This window comes from Ambystoma mexicanum, chromosome 8 (genome assembly GCF_040938575.1).
Source record: "Ambystoma mexicanum isolate Mex_15411 chromosome 8, UKY_AmexF1_1, whole genome shotgun sequence".
Lineage (NCBI taxonomy): Eukaryota > Metazoa > Chordata > Amphibia > Caudata > Ambystomatidae > Ambystoma > Ambystoma mexicanum.
The window spans coordinates 981,424,731-981,441,540 of NC_090929.1; the positions used below are offsets into that span (position 1 = coordinate 981,424,731).

Sequence of the window (16,810 nt, forward strand, 5' to 3'; positions counted from 1 at the left end):
CTCTGGACTGGTCCTCCCTGCATCCTAATAAAGGAAGCAAAACATGGCTCTACCTGCATCTCCAAACCATCTCAACATAGGTTTGGGCACCTTTAACTTCATCCAAGCTTCTTCAAGGCAAACAATACAGTCATCTTTGACTGTAAACGCTCACCTGTCTCTGCATCTCTCGAGTTTGTTGACACTGAGGCTCCGCCACCTGCACATGCCAGACTTGAAAAGTCTTCTGGCATCTTAAACTCAATACCGCCTGCCAGGTTTCCAGCTTCCTCAAGCTCCAAGCCATTCAGTAGCACCATGCTGTTTTGAGCAGTCAAACCTGCTCGCCACTGACTGCTTCTCTGAATATGAGGCTGCAGCCCTGATCATACCTGCTATGCCACGGGTCTTCAACCAGTAAGCCGTTGCTGAAGATTTCTGCATTGTTGGAACGCTGTGCTGCGCCAAAAAGCCTCGCTCACCACCACTGTGTCCCAAAACATAAACTAAAACGGTATTTGAGGTGGCTCCAGCCCCTGGCTTGTCTTAAGGACCCTAGTGATGTTAAGCGCCCTATGTGCCTTTTTGAAAGACTTATCCAATAACTGATTTTTTGCTAGTGAAATCTAACACCCAGAGTGCCCCTTTATTTTATTGTGTGCTTACTGAGTTTTGCGTTACAGGGGTGGACCATTACTGTTTGCATTTGTGCAGGAGCACATTTAATTAAAAGGTCCTATTTTTATTAGAACCTTGGTTGGACATTCTTCTATTTTCTTAACATAGTATTATTGTTTCGTTGCTTGTGCATCAGCTTGCACACCTCCCGAAGAGACTTCCCTCGGACTGCATCACCATAAACAGTGAAGGTGTAATAGCTGGGCCTATTTCACCATTACGATTGCTGTCACTCATGGTTTAGTACTGGTGGGGGCTGAGTAGGCACCACTCGTGGTTTAGTAGTGGTGTGGGGTGAGCAGGCGCATTAGCCAGGGCTCATCCCAAGGAGCAGTAGCCATTTCGTCACACAACCACTATTTGGGGAAAACAAGTGACTCCAGTTGAGTCGTTAATTGGCTCCTTTGTGGGAGAATAGGACAGGTGTGTTTTTTGACTGGAAACTAGCAGCGACAAAAGGAAGATTCTAAACGATGGCAACAACTTGGAAACTGTACATACAGAACTAATGGTATAGTTAGATTTTGCAGATAACCATTGTTTGTTTCAGTTCTTGTATGTCCATGTTCTCTTTGCATCATGTCCTAATGTGTATTACACTTTAAGGATGCTAGAGAAAGGTGTACAAGCATGTCGACTAAACATACAAAAAAGGTATACTTAATATGAAATCACGTCTGAAAAGTGTACTCGAAATAAAAGGATTAAACTCTCAAAACTAACTTAATGGTCTATTGTTTACATTCGGAATTGTTCCATTCATTTGTAGTCAAAAGAAAAGACAGGACTGGCGCCAGTCATACAAATAAAGGGGTGTATCAACCACTTTTACTCCCTAAAAATAGGCAAATGCTCCCAAAAAATAAAAACAGGGAGTCAAAAATACTCATAGCGTTCACCCACAAAGCTCCATGGATATGTGTGGACCAGTTGTGCACTTAGTACCATAGGAAGAAACTACTATTATTACTGCCCAATGGGAACTAGTAAACCTATATCTTTCCATATGCATTAATAACTAGGTCCAAAGAAACAAACGCCAAAATAATTCTGTTTTCCAGTTCAAACATTTGTACATGCTTAAAAAAAACTCCCATTGGACTTACATTTTTACTCCCTAAAAAAACAAAAAAAAAAAAAACAGTTTACTCCCAACTAAAACATAGTCAGTAAAATACTCCCACTTACAAATCTTATCTGTAGCACTAATGGCGCAGTGAACTGGCTGCAAAATATGAATATTCAATTATAGTATTTGGTGTCCAGTCACAGGATTCCTTCCTAGGCCTCATTTGCTGCTTAAACATCATACTAGAACAATTGGAATTAAATACACAACCAAACCAAATACAAGGAAGTAGCGTGTACAAAAGGCATTGTCTCATCACAGTTCACCCAGTCTCTCTGCATACATAATGCATCTGCTTCTGGTGCGATTAAGAAAGCAGATTGCAAAATCCAGAATGCCTGAAATGTTTACAGCGATACACTATTGAGCGAGCACACTGCTGTCAGATCTACCAACTCCCGAGATCATGACCTAGAATAAAGGAGAGCTTTGGTACAAAAGGTGGGGGGATTCCTAATCTCTATATGGCAGGGTATAACCTTCAAAAGGTCGCTGTAAATCACAATTAGGTTTTATATTGTTCACCAACACCCAACAGGTGGTGTGTAGGAGGAAGACCTCAAAATGTTCACTCTTCACAAGAGCGATCATTTACTATTGGCGAATAAGAAATGTTAACTGTGATTGACATTTTGAAGCGGGAGCCATGCTCCCTATTTTTAAAGTTAGAAGTAAATGTATTTTAAGGGAGTAAAAAAAAATCAATTTGTTTGAAGCTTTAAAAAACGATATCAGTGTAATCTGCACTCAATGGTTCATGCACATTAAAATATGCATTTAGGAACCCCTTCAGCTCGGACAGAAATGTAAACAGACGTGCAGAATATGTGGGGAATGTCACACTGACATTTTTCATGCTCATCAACCCTTTACAAAAGGCTTCTACAGAGCACAGACCAAGAATGATCACATTATGTATGCGAATCTTGCCCTTCCAGCGTCTACAACTTGGAACGCCACTTAATTGCCATACATTTCCTCTCGTGCTTTTCTTTTGGATTTGATAATGGTGCTCAGCTTATTTGTAAGCATATCCACATTTGTCGGATAAGAAAGCTAAAGTGTAAAGTGCAGTGGGATAGCTATTTGCAGATTACACAATTGTGGAAAAGTGGGGATGCAGGATTGCAAGCAGTGGCTTTATTTCAAAAACATCAGTTACATAGGAGCCATCACACAGCCTTTGCCCTCAACGGCTTCACATGCAGGTTGAACAGCGACTGATAATGGAACCAACTATCCAGCGAATACGATTTATAATGCTCGGTTCTAATAGATCCGTAGTAAGGACGGGACAAATCAGAGGGGTTGTAAATCAAGGTAGTAACTGATGCACAGAAATAAGGACCTTGATTATAACCCAGACCTTTTGGACACAGGCTGCATGTACCTCCTCACCTCTTGTGTGCAATGGTTTATTCCAAGCAGGTGTTCGGTGACTCTGGAGTGCTCAAACAGTGTTGGTCCATGGGTAAGCATGAATCGCAACCTTTTAAAGACAGCAACTTTACTGCATCTGCCCTTCAAAGCTTGTGAATTTGATCTAACGCATTTTTCTGACGGTCAATGCATTTCTAAGCAATCCCATGTTTGGTGAATAAGGAAACTGGAGTGCAGTGAGCCATGACAGGACCAAGATGACAATTTTGGTCAAGCAGGAAAGTGAGGATTAAAATAAATCTTCTGGGGTAAAACTCTAGTTTAGGCACTACACCACATTCCTCCTCTCTTGCTCGAGGTGCTCAAGAGTGTCCTCTAACAAACCTGGACGGACGGTTGCTTATTTGTCTGCAGGTCTCTATACTGTATCCCAGGGCAAACACCAGGATGTTAATTCAGCGATTGCCAAGAGTGGCATAGTCAAGAATAGACGGTGCATAAAAACGAGTGTTGTTGGTAAGCGAATGGGTTGTCAAAATGGTTCAGTAAAACTAAAAAAAAGGCCGAGTACTTTGACGTCAACGAGGTTAAGAGTTAATTCCACATCACGTTTTGCGACAGAATTTATTTTGGTTTGCTGTGAGAAAGGATGGTGTCTTACTTGGAAGTAGGCTATCACAGTAATACTTAAGACTTCTATTGTGAGAAAGTAAAGCCTGAACTCCCCACGCAGGTTATGTTCATTACACTATGTGAAAGATCGAACTAGGACTGGCATGCACACAGGCAATCACAGAAAGAAATGGTACTAGCGCCAACGCTCCCTCCATTTCCATCCCATCTTCCCCTTGCTCCTTTTCTCTCCTCCAGCAGACAAAGGTCCGACACCCCTGGAAGGGGGCACAGTACCCCACCTCACAGACAACCCAAAAACTACGTTATTTGGCGCAGTATAAAAGGAGATTAACATAAATGAAACAGGTCTCCCATGGCTGCAACCCGACAGAGAGATAGATGCATCTTAATATAGGGGAGCAAGTGTACAGAAAACTACTATATCAATTGTTGCTGCACTGCTCCGACATATAACATCAAGATTAATTTGTTATAGATCACTAGAACTGTCCCAAAATTTGCTTCATGGAATATTGGGGGTCTTCAATTGAGCCTATGCGGCTCAGACTGGCAACAAACCATGGTTTCAAAATCTGGACATTACGCACTAGATCTATAAGGAGCAAGCAAGTGCCTGGCCGGAAAAAAGGGGGGGTTGTGGGGGCTGGGGATTAATTGCAGGTTAAAGTAAACGCAGCACACAAATACAGTTCATAAACATCAACGTATTGTTAATGCTAGTAGGCGCAGGGTCTCAAAAATTGACCCGAGTCCTCTACAGGGAGTTGCAATACTTGATAGCATCTTAGAAGAAAAACACACAGGTATCCTTTAAAGTAACGAATGCCATACAGTCTGCCACACAAATTGCCTTCAAAACATACCTAATTCTCCAATGTGAGCAACTCCAAAAGCCAGTATCTAGCTAACAAAACGGACAAAAGTACTAGAAGATGTTGGCTTGTCGTTTACAAGGATCCCATGCTATTTTTCTAGAACCCTGCTAGGTGTTTTTGGGAAAGGAAGTCAGCGCAACTTAGAGATGAGCTTTGCTTTTTGTGTGGCTGTCTCCACCCCTCCCAACATTTCCGGTCTGGAGTCGCAGCCTGAAAGAAAACAATTTCCGGGTACAGTCGAATACAAATTATTAAACAAACGACGAGCAAAATGCTGTGTTGTCTATGAGGGGAGATTCAGGGCGAGGCAATGTTGGTTCGAAACTACGGTATTAATATATCAAGTCATATGGGCAGCAAATGCCCTGTCCGGAAGTGGTTAGGAGGCACTTCTCCAATAAGTATCAGGCCTTCCCCGTACACACCGTGATAATAGCCCGATCCGTGGGACTGTGAAGAGCCGTCGATAATTCCACACCAGTGATGAACAAACCAGCTGTGTAACACACACACACACCTTTACACGTCATGTTGTTTACATCTACCTGGGCGGGGTCTGGGGTGAAGGGCTATGTATCCAACAAAATGAACGAAGGGGGTGTAGGTACTGTTTATTAGGGACTTTAACCGGCTTCTGCCCAGGGTGATCTTCAATACACTGCACCGTGGCTACCGATACAGCCGACGATCTCTGTTAATATCCTTCCGCCCTTGCCCATGTTAAAAATCACTCCGCCCTCTAAACGAAGCATAATCCCACTTAAGAGAAATTCTACCTTGACCAGAGGATGTGGCATTATAGTGTATCAGCGAGGCCACGAGTGCATGCCACCCCACTGTCCCCACCCCCCTACTTAGATCCTTTTAAACATGTACCCACAGACGACACATTTCGCCGCCCTAAATGGGAACGGATAATGGCAACCCAACCTCTTGCTTTTTCCACAACCTCAGACTATGGCCCAGCCGCAACTGTCATCCTCCTCCAGGTTTTATTTTTGTTTCCCCCCCATCCCTCGTAATGGCAGATTACCCCGCTCACCTCTCAGACTCGCTTCTTCGCCGGGCGTTGGCAGCTCTATACGGGGTCTCTTCCGCTCTCGGGCAGGGGCGAAGGAACGCGCATGACGTAGCTGCGCGAGCCCCAGTTTCAATGTAGGATACCAGTAGGAAACTGTCAAGCTTCAAAGACAGGCCGTCCGGAACAAACTTTGGCTACGACCAAAGACCGTTTTGCAGATAAAACGTCCAAATAAACTATAATTTGAATTTGACTTCTTCGTGTAGAGGAGAATACAACGATTCATTACAAATGCAGATTTTAGGTAATAATTATGTGCATATTGATATAACTTCCAATTAAATGACTCAAAGTTTACACGTATTTCTAGTTCAAAGTTAAAAGTAAATGTATTAGAACGTTAAAGGCTTAATAAAAAAAAAAATGTGTTGAGCGTTCTTGCAAATGTTTACTTAAATGCACGGAGTGTTTCTCGCTTTAAGATGGCTGACGCGTTGAACACTACAAGACACATTCTACTAATGATGTCCTTCCTTTATTGTGGTACATTCTATTGATTGAGTTGGTGAACAGCGAGTTAGAAAGGGAAGGTGTGACTATCATGTAAACGTGTGGTCTGTCTTCCGACTAGGTGTCATGCTTCCGAAAAATAGCGAGACCAAGTGTTTCTCCTTACAATACAATACTTACAAATACACACTTAATTATATATGAGGGTTCACTTGATTTATTTTCCATGTTGTAACCCGTGATCTTTAGCTCATTTCCTCCTGCCCTAGATGGAACATTTGTCATCCCTACGTTTTATACCCATCTCCTGTATGCTTTCTACTGTGATCAGGCCTTGCTCCAAGATTCTTAATCTTGGTGTACCAAGGAAGCAATAGGGCCCAATTTCCGTTGGGCCTAGGTGTAACTGGAACTTCCACCATTTTATACTCAAACATGAACTCATGCTGGCAGGTGTTACGTATGCATACATGCCAACTCTCCCGATTTAGGCGGGAGACTCCCGACTTTTTGTGAAAAAAATATTGCTATTTTTCACGTTCTCCCGCCTAAAATACTTCTAGCCCCAATGCTTCCTTATGGGAAAATGTGCAACTCCCGATTTGTCTGATGAAATCTCCCACCCAGGTGAGATGGAATGTTAGCCAGCATATGCCTCACGTCCCGCAGGCGCGGTGATGTCAGGCACACAAATAATAAGGGCCCGCCCTGCCGGAAGCCAGGCAGCTCCGGGCACGAGCCAGAAAGAGCATGTCATGTCATTATTTCGCTCCTCGGTCAGGGCCAGTACAGGCCCTGAGCTTCTCTCCCTCCGCCGGCTGCACCGGCAGGGAGGGATCTAACACTGGCGACGAGGAACTGTTCACACGCACAGCAGTTTTCCCTGGCTACAACTCGGCCCACAAGCCCACGGCATCATTGAGCAGGTCACAGGACCAACACCCTTGGTCTCACCCATGGTGTTAACGAAGAAGCCGAAGCAATCAGGGAAAGTAAAAATCTCACTTATCCCTGTGGCCGCATCTCTCTGGCAGATCCGCTGAGAGCCCGTTCCCACGAACAGACGGACATGAGCTAGTGTTAGATGCCAACACTGTAACATTTCACCTTCCGCAGTGTATCGCTGTTCCCAGTATGACCCGGCCAGAAGGGCCGGGGTGGAAAAGAACTGTAAAATGGTCCCCTGACAAAAGCAGAGCCCCCAAATACTAATGAGCAAACTACCGGTGATGAAACTTTTCTCTCCATGACCTTTCTGACTAAAAACCTGTAACCTCCATGAAGATGGCAGAATGTGTGCTTATATCGCATTTGGGGTGAACTACCCACATCCCCGTAGCTATGCGCAATTGGTAAAAGTGCCCCGGGGTTTTCATGTTATATGTTTCGCAGAGAAGACTGCACCCCAAGGTCCTATGCCAATACTGAACTAATGCTGCTAGAGTGCAAAGGAAGACAAATACAGCCCTATTGGGAGCTCATGTAAGTGGTGCACGACAATGCACAATATTTATGTCCAAGCTCACCATGTGTCACTGCCATCAGTCTTATTAGCGGTTGTTCCTGCGTGCTCCACCAACCTTACTACTACCTCGCTCGCCGCGCATGTATAGAAATGTAACAAAATGTTGTGGTTGTTAAATACTTAACATATAGGCAACGCATTTGAAATGGTCATGTAAAAGGCACTAGCAATGTTGAAAACATAAGCTTTGAAAAGACTCAATGAGTATTGGATATTATATGAATGTTTATGCCTCTCCCACTCAATCTGCAACACACGAGGAAAATACCTTTGTGGGCATATCCAAGGCCATTCCCCCTTCCTCCCCATTGAAGTCTGCCAGACGAAAAAGCAGAGGCCTGTGCTGCTCTGCTCCACCTCCCCCAATTCGTCTGGAGCCGCTTCAAACATTTCACATTCCCCCCCGCAGCACCCAAGGCCACGGCCTGCCACCTGAATTATTTACAACCCAGCAGTAAACCCCGGCTAAAACACAGATCCGAAGGCGCCCTTTCTTAGGCTCCTCGACCCACCGGCTCACCTTAGGTTAATGGCCCCTGTAAAATTAGGACACCCAATATTATAGCAACACTACAGGAACACATTCATAATGACTTCTAACGGGACATGATAACTCGGACAGCCCGTCCCGTGCCCTGAGACCCAACCTCGCGACCTATGATACCCGGTCAACAGGACGATGGTAACCATGTGTTGATGAATCACCAAAAGACCCCACTCTAGGTGCATTCCTCCTGTGTTGCATTAACCTGTAGAATAACCTATTGGAAGATTTATCGGGGAACATAATATTGCAATGTTGAATGACTGCGGTGTGCGTGGCCTTAGGGCAGAAAGCCAGGGAAGACGTTCATCACTGACACTGGTCGCGGCTGGCACAACAACACCGCCCTGATGAGCCCAGCTGACCTGCCCAGCCCAGCCCACGAGGGTAACCAGTGACGTCCACCGACCACGGCAAACCACATCGCAGCAGCACCTATAGTTAGCCGTCGCCACCCAATCCCCACGAACTTGTGCCCCCTATAGCATGTAGGTTCTTATGACGTTTTCTGTAAATATATACGCCTGTCTTTGCTATTGTCGGACAGAGCGCTCTCAGAGTTTTCAGAGTCCTTTGCATGCCCTATTCTGATTGATAAACTCCCATTTAAGCTCACCCGCACTTTGTCCTAGCCTTATTCCCATCTTGGGAGAGTCCATTATTGTCTCTCATTGTGGGGAGGATCGTGCTATCTGGGGGACGCTCGCCTTCAGTGGTGACCCCGAAAGCGTGATGATTATTTTCTCTTAATATATATAGATATATCCCTACCGTCCCCTTTGGCACGAAAATCTCCGGTCGAAAAGGGATACGCACGGTGCGCCGGCTCCGGAAGGCTGCCCGCCAACGGCGACCGGTACGCTCAGAAGTGCGCACTCAACAGAGAGAGGGTACAGGATCCCGGTTGAAAAATCCCCTTTGAGTACCGCTCGCCGGAGCCGGGGCTGACCGTTGAGCGTACGGCAACACTGCCTGGACAGACCCAGTTTCGGAGACTCTCAGTTCAAGACGGGCACGTGAGTATTAAGTGCGAGCGACCATAAAGGGAGCAGGGAAGGAAAAATAGGACAGAGAACGAGGCTGGTTGAAAGGGGACACTTTGGGACTACTAAGACCCACTCTAGACTTTCTTTACTTTTTCTTTGCATATGGCCATTAGGATTAAGAGGTGAAAAGAGATAAAGAGACGGGAACCTAGCTTCGCGAGGGGGTAGAAGGCGGCGCCGCATAGTGCTATCTTGACTAGTACTGGGAATATATGAAGAAGTGGAAAATGAGATAAAGGTGTCTGGTAAAGGGAGACACGGTGAATACATTAGTGACTGCTATTCTTTCTATTCTTCTCTTTGGGTTTACGGGGAAAAAAAAACAGGGTTAGTACAAAAAAAAAGAAGAAGATAATCTAAGTAGAAAGACGAGTTTATATCAAAACTATAAGACGAAATCATATCAGATTAAGACGGAAAGGGACAGCTAGCAAGGGAGGAAAGGGATTACAAATGGAGCTGTGAATAGAGTGGGGGTGTAAGCATCATATGTGCCAGAACATATTTGTCACGATGAATGTGTAAAAGTGGTCATAAGTGCATAATTATGGTGTGGTTATGGTAAGTGTGACCAGAAGAAATTTTACAAGTAAGAGCGCAATGCAGTAAAGTGACTGTTTCTTTTTGATTGTTTGGGTAAATTTGCTGAAGATATTGATGGTGTACGAAGGGTGGTTTGCTTTTGTATGTGCCCCCGAAAGTATACAGAATAGAGGCTGGGCGCGGCCATTCTTGTATTGTACAGGTGGCGGAAACACACGCAGGTCCCCACGCGCAGTAATACACAAATACTTAGATACATCTGGTGATACATCTGTATACCGATATATATAAATATACACCAGTATCGAGCAACCACGAACTATGGGGGCAGAAACACCATTATCCCATATTTGTAAGAATCTACCTGGGTACGCTGAACGCATTAAGAAATATCACGATCAGTGGATCACAGAGCTGAAGGGGGAAGGATTACCCCAAATATGCCCCGAAGGGGGATCATTTGACAAGAGTGTCCTAGATACGGTAGCTACATGCATTTGTTTGAAATACAAGGGGAAGCAGCTACATAATAGGAGAGAAACATTAGACCTATGGAGATTGTTTGAAGAAGTACCCCCGCCTAAGAAAAGGGAATTAGGTACTGATCTGCCATCTACCACTGACAATCCATTACTGATACCAAAAGATGACAAGGTGTTGCCAGAAGGGGAGCCACCGGTAGAGATAACTAAGTTGTACCCAATACTAAATAAGCCAGTGCCCGCAGAAGGATACAGTGACCCAACATATGTACCCCCAACAACAATCACTACGACTCAAGGGCCAACAGCACCCCCACCGTATGAGAGTCATAGAGAGCGAGACCAGGTAAGTACACCAATAGTGAACATAGAGAAACTAACAGAAGACCAAGAGTCCAGGCTCTCTATAGCAAAAGATGAGCTCTCGAGGATAAAAAGTATATGTGAACAGACTGCGATTAATGCTGCTAGGTCAGAGCCCACATCAAGAGCGCAGAGTGAGAATAAAACCATTGAAGAAGGGTGGAAGAAGGGGGAGATATTGTTTAGGATACAAGAAGAACCGGCCCAAATTATTGAACTAGAGGGGAGGGAGGAGCGCACTGACGATGAGACAAGGACTACAGGAGGTAGAGAGGAGCTATTGTGTGATATAGGAGAAGACTTAGAGGAAAGTGAAAGACTAAGCATGGCAATGGGAGGAGGAAGTGAGGGATTGCATGGCGCATGTTCAGGGAGAACCATGGAAGAATAGTGGGCAGGACGACTAAGGAATAGGTTGGGGAAAATGGCACCATTAGGAAAAAACGGAATGAAGGTGAGTGCAGATACGACACCAAAGGGGAGGTTACAACTCCCACTAATACACCGGGGAGGAGGGAGGCCAAATTACATACCTTGGGCTCAGATGGATAAGGCCAATTTGTTAAAGTCATTGCCCCCGCTATCAGGAGGGGCAAGCAAGTGGATATATGCATTTGAGAAAAACACAGCCGGGGTACCTCTAGCAATAGGTGATGTGAACAGTCTGCTAGTATCAGCAGTCGGGGATCAAGCTGACAGAGTATGGGTAAAGGCTGGCTTCCCGGGAGTAACTTTAGACTGCGATCGCCATGATGGCGCCTCTTTTAACACAGTAAGTGCCAGGGTGTGGGACCCCTTGAGAGAGACGTTCCCAGACACCCCAGATTTGCAGTCAGTCATGCAATGTACAATGAATGACGGGGAAGATGCTATGGATTAAATTTTTCGGGTCCAAGAGATGTGGAGAGCGGAAACGGGCATGCCCTGGTATCAATCAACATCATTATTCTACTTCATAATAAAGAGGGGGCTCCCTAAAGAGGTACAAAAAGCACTTGACAAAATCGCAGGTATTGAAGCAAAAGGATGGCCCGAAATACAGAGCATAATAGTCCACCACTGTAAATGAATAAAAGAGAGGGAAAAGGAGATAGCGCAGAAAAGATTGGCAGACAAGGCAAAATTAGTACAAACGAAGCTGGTGAAGGTCGCTGCAGCAGTAGCCGCGCTCCCACACAACAGGGAGGGAGAAGAGGAGGAGGGGGGCTGGTAGCAATACAGGGGAGGATGGCAACGAATTGGTCAGGAGTAGGGCAACGACAGTGGAACGAGCAGGAGCAGAGTGGAGGTCCACAGTGGCAAGAGTGGGCCCCTCGAGGGGGACGAGGTGGGTACAGGGGTCGCAGAGGAGGTGGACATGGGTACGGGGGAATGGGAGGAAATGGATGGCAAGGTCCCAGAGGTGCGCAGGGAAGCTGTTGGAACTGCGGGAGGTGGAGGCACTTTTCCAGAGAGTGCAGGAGTAGAACAAACAACAGATTTCCAGAGATAGAACACTATGGCAACCCTCACCCGGGAAGCCCATATGGTCTCCCAATGGGGCAACAACAAAGGGAACAAGAGCAGGGGTACCCAGAGCAAAGGCAAGTGCATCACTACATAACACAGAATCACCCACGAAACAACGACACTATGCACTACACCCCAGGCAACCCTTTTGCAACGAACGCCAATGGAGCACCAGCACCAGCCCCCTATAGTGGTGTGTCAATAGTATCAGGAAGTGTCTTCAGCCAAGGGGGGACAACGAGACAACCAGCATAGGACAGCCCACAGAGAACACTTGCGTGTCCTGTCCTATCTACAACCTACGATGCAGCGGAGGAACCATTGGTAGGGGCGCAGATAGGAAACAAGCAGTTCATATTCATGGTGGATTCGGGAGCAGAGAAATCATATATTCGGGAGGGCCGGTTTCCGTTATCTAACCAGAAGTTAGAGACGCAGGGGTTCTCTGGGGCTGTAATTGAAGTTCCTTCCACAGAAGATTTGGATGTGACAGTGGGGGGTAAAACGGTAAAGACACCCTTATTGTATTATGAACAATCGCCAATAAACTTGCTTGGAAGGGACCTTCTTAGCAAGCTTAACATGACAATATAATTCACAGAAAGAGGGATAGTGTGCTTGACACCAGGAATATGCCCATTACGTGTAATGCTGGTAGTGCAGGCTCGGACAACGGCACCGGAAATACGTGGCATGCCAGTGGATGAGAGAATGTTCATCGAAGGCTTAAAAAATCTGGCCCAAGTAGTCCCCGAGCTAAAAAAGTTGGAGTGGAAAATACCCGCAGAATTCATCTTCCGCCCAATAGTGCGTCCAGACATAGCACCAGGGTCAGTGGTATCCTTAGACCTGCATGCCGTCCAGGTATCAGCAAAGAGGATTGCAGTGATTGGGATGGACATAGATGGGTGTGAATGGCGCACTGTACTGTGCATCAACGCTAATATTGCCCTACGGGACTTATCGGATGAGGATCTCTTTTCTGATGCGGAAAATGATGGTGAGATAATAATGGAAATAGCAATGCCCTGTGACATTTTGATTCAGACTAGACAAATTCCCGTCCAGTTGATGGCAGTGGTGAGAATGCCACCGTCCTTTTTTGACGATGACATGCGACTGGTGCCAAACAATTTGTGGACAACAGGCCCCGTCGATGTAGGGTTGTTGCATGGAGTGACACCAGTGGTAATAAAGCTCAAACAAGGGGCAATTTTGCCCCGAGTGAAACAATATCCATTGTCCCGCGAAGCTGAGGAAGAGATAAAAGAGACAATAAATGCATTGTTAGCACAGGGGATAATAGTGCCTTCAAACTCCCCATGTAACACCTGTATCTACCCGATCAAAAAATCAAAGGGAGGGGCTTGGAGGATGATCCAGGATTTGCGCCCCCTAAATGACGTCATACAGAAAGAGTTCCCTTTAGTTCCTAACCCTGCTTCGATATTATGCAGCATCCCAAAAACGGCATCACATTTCACAGTGGTTGATTTGAAAAATGCATTCTTCTCCATCCCCTTGGCAGAAGAGAGCAGATACCTGACAGCATTCACATTAGGGGGAAAGAGATACGAGCATTGCAGATTACCTCAGGGATACTGTGAAAGCCCAAGCATATTCAACCGTATACTACATGAAGACCTGGGTAATTTATCAGTTGAAAGCACGATCATTCAGTACGTAGACGATTTGCTCGTCTGCGCACAGAACGGAGAGACGTGCAGAAAAGACTCAGTAACACTTTTGACGCTGCTGGCGAATAAAGGGTACAAGGTGGACAAGGGAAAGCTACAATACAGTCAGACAGAGGTGCTGTACCTGGGACAGCTGATATCAAGAGACGGGAAAAGAATAATCCCCGACAGAGTGGAAGCAATAAGGTCAGTGAGAGAACCCACAACAGTGAAGGAGATGCAGAAATTCTTGGGAATGTGTAACTATTGTAGAGCATGGATATTAGATTATGCAGCCTACACCAGGCCATTACTGCAAGCACTCAAGGAGGCCCAGCAAGAGAACAGGAAAATAGAGTGGTCAGAAGAGATGAGTGACTCATTTAAGTCACTAAAAGAGCTGATTTCGAGTGCTCCAGTACTCGCCAAACCTGATTATGAGCGCGAATTTTACTTGTTCTCACATTGTAAGGGAACCTTTATGACAGCTGTACTGACACAAAAGACTTCCCTAGGACACAAACCATTGGCTTACTATAGTGGCACATTGGATGCGGTGATGCAAGGCCACTTCGTGTGTGAGCAATCTCTCGCCGCCGCTGCGTTCGCCATTGAGAAAAGTGCTACAATAGTAATGGGGTGCCCTGTCACGTTGTTCGTGGAACACTCATTATTTGCGATACTTGAAAGATCAAAAAGTACACTGACCACACAGCGAGCGACTGCCTATGAAATAATATTGTCCAGCGCCAATATTCACGTGGTACAGTGCAGGACAGTAAACCCGGCAACATTCATCACAGAACCATGCACACTAGAGTACATGCAAGAACACAATTGTGCAACTTACACAGGAGAACCAGGGGAGGGCACGGTGGTGTGTGAAAATGCACTGAGTGAGGGGGAGGTGTACTTTGTGGATGGGTCAGCGTTGATTGATATGGGCACAGGAGAGAAACATGTGGGATTGGCAGTAGTGAGGCTAGAAGAAGGTGAGTATGAAGTACTAGTACAGTATCGCCTTCCATCACATTTCTCAGTGCAAGCAGCAGAACTTATTGCCCTAATAGAAGCATTATATGCGGGTAAAGGATGTGCAGTAACAATATATACAGATTCAGCCTACATGACGACAACAGTACACGGAGGTCTAGCCAGGTGGGGGCGAAGAGGGTTTCGAAGGGCAGATGGGACCCCAGTGCAACATGCTGAACTACTGAAAGAATTGATTGAGGCCCTAAAAGATCCAACAGTGGTAGCAATAGTGAAGTGCCAAGCACATACGTCCAACACAGACGTATCTTTGGGGAACGCGGCAGCAGACGCTGCTGCCAAGGAAGCTTCATATTTTGAAAGACATGGAACAGGTGAGTACCTATTACAGCACAAGACGAGCGAAGAGCTTCCAGAAGGATACAATGCCATGCCCATATCACAAATACTAGAGCTACAGGAAGGGGCCAGTTGTGATGAAAAGATGGTGTGGGAAAAAAGAGGGTGCAGCCAATCGGCAACAGACTTACTATGGCGACAAAATAACTCAGGAAAAGTAGTAATGCCCGTCAAACTGTTAGAGATAGCATTTCAGCAATTACACTTTCCCGCGCATAACACCAAACAACACATTGCAGCAGAGATACAAGAAGACTGGTTCGTGCCATGTCTCCAGGAGCACATATCTAGATTGACAATGGAGTGCACAACGTGCCAAATATATAACTCTGGAATGACGCTACGGACCCTCAGGGGGACAATTCCAAAACCCATAGGGTCCTTCAGAGAACTGTACATTGATTACGCGGATATGGGGGAAAGGTGTAATGGGGCACGCTACATGATAGTGGTTGTAAACCCATTTTCGAGGTGGGTGGAAGCAGGCCCATGTGCACGACCTGATGCTAAGAGCGCTGCAAAGTTCCTAGTAAGGGAAGTGTTCCCGCGTTGGGGAATTTGCGACTTAATTCGCTCAGACAACGGCACCCACTTTGTGAATGAGCTCTTCAAAGAAGTGACCACGTTATTGGGGATAAAACATAAATTGTGCTCGATTTATCATCCTCAAAATAATGGCGTTGTGAAAAGATGAACGGACTGTTAAAAGGGAGACTGTCTAAATTGTGTTTTTCGTTAAAGAAAAACTGGATCTACTGTTTACCCCTTGCGCTGTTTGAGCTGAGGAATCAGCCGAGCAAGGACCACCAGCTGTCCCCGCACGAAATTGTGACAGGGAGACGGATGCACACTGCACCTTCCCCACTACGCCAACACTCAGATACACACAGAAGCGCCACGATATTGGGAGATGAGTTCACAGAATACCTGAAGAAGCTAACTAGGGCAGCGCGTGCAATCTCAAAGCAGCTCTCACCACCATTCACAAGGGAAGAAGGAAACACGACAGTGTCCCATGCAGAACACGAAGTCCAGGGACAATTAATGCCAGGAGAGTTCATTTATGTCCGGAGCTTTGTGCGCCGGTGGAATGCCCCAAGGTTCCATGGGCCGTACGAAGTGGTATTTTGTACACCTACAGCTGTAAAAGTAAAGGGGCTCAAATACTGGATACATTTGACGGATGTGCGAAAGGCATATAATAGTGTACAGGAAGAGGTGGATGAGGAGGCACAGAAAACAGCAAACAAAAATAATGAAAATGTTGAGTGAACGTGAACAAGTGAGTGGAGGAATGTAACTGATAGAGAAAAAACGTTAACGAAAGAAATTATATTACAGGTTATCGATGGAGATAAATTAAAAAAAACAAAAAAACTTTCAAGTGTAAATAACGATGTGAAAAATATGTATATTGTCTGCTCCCTTCTCTGTACATCTCCCACCTTCCCTCCTCCCCTACCCAACCCATCTCCCTTCCACGACCTCCTGGCACAAACAGTGCCAACAAAAATGTTTACAT

The 16,810-nt window shown here is 45.6% G+C and overlaps 1 protein-coding gene across 2 annotated transcripts in view; it reads right to left on the reverse strand.

Annotated features, from left to right (window-relative positions):
• CDC42 (cell division cycle 42) overlaps positions 1 to 5,850 on the reverse strand; it is a 320,654-nt gene extending 314,804 nt beyond the window's left edge. For both annotated transcript variants that reach the window (XM_069610884.1, XM_069610886.1), the window contains exon 1: positions 5,720 to 5,850. The gene's annotated coding sequence lies outside the window, so the exon portion shown is untranslated. The remainder of the gene's footprint in view (positions 1 to 5,719) is intronic.
• Positions 5,851 to 16,810: the final 10,960 nt, after the last annotated feature.